The sequence below is a fragment of the Neofelis nebulosa genome, chromosome 7, assembly GCF_028018385.1.
Source record: "Neofelis nebulosa isolate mNeoNeb1 chromosome 7, mNeoNeb1.pri, whole genome shotgun sequence".
NCBI classification, from domain to species: domain Eukaryota; kingdom Metazoa; phylum Chordata; class Mammalia; order Carnivora; family Felidae; genus Neofelis; species Neofelis nebulosa.
Window position 1 is genome coordinate 9,687,201 of NC_080788.1, and position 6,000 is coordinate 9,693,200.

Consider the following 6,000-nt stretch of genomic DNA (forward strand, 5'->3'; position numbering starts at 1 on the left):
AAGGCTAGGGAGACTGCAAGCCAGGACTACAGGAATCAAATGCCAAACTGGATAGGGGCATGGCTTTGCTGGGGAGGGGCTATGAGGACAAGGCCATGTTCCAGCTTGTGACATATTCATTCAGTCATTTGTATCACAAACATTTATTAATCATAGCTCTACACTGGGTAGAATGCATAATACCAAAGAGAGCTAAGAACAAAATCTCTGGAATCAGACAACTTAGATTCATATCTAGGACCTGCCAGTTCCAGTTACATTACTTTTAACAAGTTATAAATTCTCTGTACCTCAGTTTCCCCTTCACTAAAACAAGGATAATAACACAAAGGGTTATGGGTGCCTGGGTAGCTCAGTCGGTTGAGCATCCAGCTTCGGCTCAGGTCATGATCTCACAGTCTGTGGGTTTGAGCCCCACATCAGGCTCTGTGCTGATGGCTCAGAGCCTGGAGCCTGCTTAGAATTGTGTCTCCCTCTCTCTCTGCTCCTCCCCCACTCATGCTCTCTCTCTCCTTCAAAAATAAATAAAAACATTAAAAAAAATTTTTTTAAATAACACAAAAGGTTATTTTCACTTGAATGAGTAATGCATTTAAAATGTGTAGCCCAGTGTCTGATATATAATAAATGTTCAATAGTTGTTAGTAGCTATACTGTCAGCCCCTGGGATGGTATCACAGAGATCAAGGTGAAAAAAACACAGTTACTGCTTCAAAGAGCTCTTAGGGTAGAGGGAGAGATCAACCTGTGTATAACCTTTCCTGATGTGATCTGACCATGGCGGTTTCAGCATGGGAGACCTAAGAAGAAAGCTTCTCCTACCTGGAGAAGTTGGGTAAAGTTTCTCAAAGAATATGATCCTGGCACTGGACCTTGGTGGATGTCCAGGCAGAAGACAACAGAGGGACATTCTAGGCAGAAGAGTGAAAAGTAAACCTATATAAGAGAGTTTGGGGTATCTTATATGAAAGGGGGTAGATGTACAAGTGATAGAGCATTCGCAGTGAAACTGTTGAGTTGACTTGGGCCAAATCAAATAGTTTTATTTTCCATAATGTGGAATGGGAGCCCACTGAAAGTTTATAAGCAGAGAAGGGACATAGGTAAAGTTCATTCTCATGTTTAAATTCCTTCTCCATGGAAATGTGAGCTTTCTCTCACTCCACATGCAGTGAAGGTATGGCAAATTCATTTCCCTCTTCTCTTATTCACACTAGACTGTGAATGACTAACAAAGCATGATACAGTACTTCACCAAGAGAATTTACAGTTTACTAGGGTACAATTGTTATCTGAGATATCCTCCAAAGAATGAAGGAAGTCTTTTGAGATTCAAGGGACCTCTCCCTAATCCTTCTCTCATCTTCCCAGGTCAGGGTTTAATAAGTTCATCACAGCAGGAGGCTCTCTTTATGAGTTAAACAATTGATTAACAACTTATGATGGAACTATTTTGGAATACCTAGTACTTCGTGAACATATCAGAGACTTTGGATTTCCCTTCTGGGACTTAATGACCATTGCTTTAGGTATGCTATCTGTATATGCAATAGTTTAGACTGAAACACCATTACTCACAGCCTAACTGTCTGTAAGTAGGGAGCAAGATCCATGGAAATGACAAAGCCCCTTGTCCCCCTTCTTAATTTTTACCCTATCCCTCATCCAGTGGGACCTTTTCTTTTTTCTAACTGATCTTCTTTCCCATGGAAATAATTAATGGTCTGAAGTTTGCCATGAACTGGGGATAACTAAATTCAATCATAAGTAACCTCAGAGAAACACTTGAAATTTAAGACTTCTATCTTCTATCAACTTATAGGAACAAAAGACATCAGCTCATTTTGGAGAAGTATTAAATACCTGAAACAGGTGGGAAGGTTTGAAACGTAAAGGGGACCAACTCCTGTAAACCCTGGAATTACTCTGGATATCCTTCCAAGGTGACTTGAAAGATGACATTACTTAAGGCTTTTAGGACCGTTAATAGAGATCATAAGGAATGGCATGATGCACAATCTCTAAGATGTCCCCCACAACACAACCAGTAATTCCCGTCTTTGTGTAATCCCCTCCCCTTGAGTGTAGGTGGGACCTAGGACCTGCTTCTAACCAATAATAAATGGCAAAAGTGATGTCACTCTCTTGATTACATTACACTATAGGACTCCACTTTGCTAGCAGACTAGGCTCTCTTTGCCGGTGTGATATAGTGGCCAGGTTGGAAAAGCCCATGTGGCAAGGAACTGTAGACAGGCTCCATCAGACAGCCAGCTAGAAGCTGGAGCCCTCTGTCACTGCAGACTGACCGACTCCAGCCCCAGCACCCTTCACCATTATGTTGACCGCCTGAAGATAATTAAACTGAAGCCTTGTGGAGGAAGCCAAGGCCACAAACAGACCACCTAGCCCAGCTGGACTTGCGTCTGTCCTTCATGCTTCCCTTCCCTCTCTGGGGGAATCAGTGCCCCGGTCCCCCAGCAATCTGCTCCCTCTGCACAGAAATCCCAGGGAAATTGCTCTGCATGCTTGTACATCATTCACACAGAAAAATAAAGAAACAAGGAGAGAAAAACTGCAAAATCTGATCTGGCTGGTTGAAACCAATTCTCATTACAGTGATTTACTTGAATAGGAACTCAAATTTGCATACCATTAAGTGTTTAAGATTAACTTGTGCAAGTTTTTATTTGATTTCAGCCTTAAATTCTTCATGGAAGCTGAGCCTCCGTGGTTTTCTCTCCCAAGTAACAGAGCTTTGAAAGAAAAATTAAAAGATCTGCCACGTCCAATGGATTTCTTCAAATTCACTAACTTTGGGGAAGGGGGGGATCAGTTACACTTGGGATGCTCCCTCAACACTAAAATGGAAGCCAGTACAAAGATCAATACTGGCATAGACTCTTCTTTGAATAAGCAATAGAATTTTAAAGGTTAGCTCTGCCAAGCCCAGAACAAGACTACATAATACCCCTAGCCCTCTGCCAGGGCCAGCAGAACGGCCCCGTGGGAGTTTGTCACTTTCCGCAAGCAGAAAGAATGTGCACCTTAAGACGGAAAGAAAACCCGCCTCTGGGATTAGGGCCACACCTGTCCACTGGACATTGAATGTCAAAACCTCGGTGGGGTACGTCCCATCAGCAGGCCCTTATAAAACCTAATAACAGGACTTACATGAGGACCAAGAGTGGCACCGAATATCTCCTCACCCTGGAAAATGATTCGGAAAAACAGGTTTTATGAGCTGTGCTAGCACACTGTGTCTTGATGTGATTAATCCATCTCAGGAAAATGACTTTAAGAGCCAATTAAAGGCAACTTAGAGGAGCTATTTTGCATTGTCTCTTTATTCTCTTTCTGGCGACAATTGTACCTGTCAGGAAAGCTGTGAGAGATTATCAATTCGAAAATAAGAACGCTGCCCTGGGAGAGATCGGCTGTCTCCTCTCGGAGTACAAATCCCGACCACCGCCAAGATGGGGACCTTTAAGTCCGTGTGGCTTCTAGCTCCAGGTGATGCGTCCTCCTCACCCCTCCCAGTGACCTTCTACTCTGGAACATGGGAACATGAAAACTGCCACCCCGAAGTCAGATGAAGCAAACACATACCATCCTGGAGGAAAATCTCCTCTTATTACAAGGGGGAAAAAAAGGAGGAAGAGGAGGAGAATGAGAAATGCTTCTCATTTATAAATAAATTTATTTTCCTGGTTTAAAATGGGAAGCACTTCGAGGCAAAAGAGCAGAACGGGGTCTGCTTTAAGGCAATGACTTCACCACCCTTTCATCTACGTTGTATATCCAAGTAGGTGACAAAGCGTAGTTGTAACAGGAAAACCCCCAACCCATGAGCCCTCCCACTTAACCTGAAAATGGGGACTGCCCCAGGGTAAGTCACTGAGGAAGGAGTTAAACCGGAGAAAAGAAAAGCTCCCGGAACCCAGTCTGGAGGCAGGGCAGACCAGACTGCAGAGAAAGCCCAGGCTGCCACAGAGGAAAGTAAGCACTCTGCAGCTTGGACCAGACGGCCCCCTCTGGTTTCTTAGGTTACTACTACTTAGCAGTGAGCCAGTGGCTCAGATGTCACACGAAAGGGAAAGGGCTGGCTCAGCCCGCGGCTCAGGTTCTGTCACTTTGGCCTGGGTAGGGTTACAAGTTTGTGACAATGCCCACTGACCTATGATCAGGACACACACCCATTAGTTCACCTCTCCAAGAGCTCAAGGCGATGCAGGGTGGCCAGCACAGGACAGAGGAGAGGCAAAGCCGGGAAGTCTAGAAACTTGTTCTGCAAGCCCCTGAAAGTCTGGCGGAGAACGAGAGGCATTTTCCAAACCAGATATGGCTCCACTGACACGGTCCTTATCAGCATTCCAGGGACCCATGTAACCCCCCTGTGGGCTAGCTAGCCAGGCTGAGAAATTAATCTATGCCCATACAGCCCCATCATCTTCCCTGGGAAATATGCACAATCACGTGAGCCTTAAGAAAGTAACAGGCCTAGGGGCGCCTGGGTGGCTCAGTCGGTTGAGCTTCCAACTTCAGCTCAGGTCACAATCTCGCGGTCCGTGAGTTCGAGCCCCGCGTCGGGTTCTGGGCTGATGGCTCGGAGCCTGGAGCCTGCTTCCGATTCTGTGTCTCCCTCTCTCTCTGCCCCTCCCCCGTTCATGCTCTGTCTCTCTCTGTCCCAAAAATAAATAAACATAAAAAAAAAAAGTAACAGGCCTAATCATAGCCTGCCCTTGCCAGGCCCTCCTCTTTTGCAAAGACTCTGGCCTCAGTAAAGCATGTCTGTGCTCATTCTCTAGTCCCTTGCCCCAAACCACATCCCAAGTGCCCCCACGCCCACTTGACAAACCCCATCTCTTCTGCTTCTACAAAGTTCCATCCAGGAACCAGCCACAAGTCTGAGTCCTGCATAAAGCATTCCCAGAGGTCTCCCCGGAGGAAGGATCTCTTTGTTTCATTTCGCGGCTTCAGAAGTGTGTTTTGTCTCCATTATACACAGGCAGACCTTGTTTTACTGTGCTTTGCTTTATTGCACTTCAGATAGTATGTTGTTGGGTTTTGTCTGTTTTTTTGTTTTTTTGTTTGTTTGTTTACAAGTTGAAGGTTTGTGGCAACCCCACGTTGAGCAAGTCTGTCGGCACCGTTTCTCCGACAGCCTCTGTGTCACATTGTGGTTATTCTTGCAATATTTCAAACTTTTTCTTTATTATTATATTTGTTCTCATGATCTGTGACCAGTGATTACAACCCACTGAAAGCTCAGATGATGGTTAACATTTTTTTAGCAATGAAGTATTTTTTAATTAAGGTACATACATCGCTTTTTTAGACATCATGCTGTTGCACATTGAGTGCAGTACAATTATGGTTACACTATAACTTTTATATGCACTGAGACACCAAAAAAATTCCCTTGTCTTGCTTTATTGTGGTATAGAACTGAGCCCACAATGTCTTCGAGGTATGCCTGCAATGTAGCACACTCTCCCATACCAGACTATCACTTAGCACCCAGACCAGATCACACTCACCTGAACATCTCCAGTGCCTAACCCAGAAACTGGAAGAGAGATGCTCAGGAAATGTGTGAAGAAGAAAGGAAGAAACGGAGGGAGGCAGGGAGACTTCCTTTTCTGTGAAGTTTAGCTGGCTTCCGTAAGTTGCTACAGATAGAAGAAACCACCACTTACTAAATGCATATATGTATTTGGCATGATTCTAAACACTTTATTTCCCTCACTGTATTTTATACATGAAAAAAACTGACGTTCAGAGCAGTTAAGTAACATTCCCCAGGGCACACAGTGAATGAGGCTCAGAGCCATAATTCTGAGTCCAGCTCACCTGACTGTGGAGTGTGCACTCTTTTTCTCTTGTAATATTGTCTTCTTAGGTTCATAAAATATTAGGATCAAAATGGACCTTTGAGATTATCTAGGCTGAACTGTCGGAGGTCCGGAGAGGTTCAGTCATCAACCACAGGTCACCCAG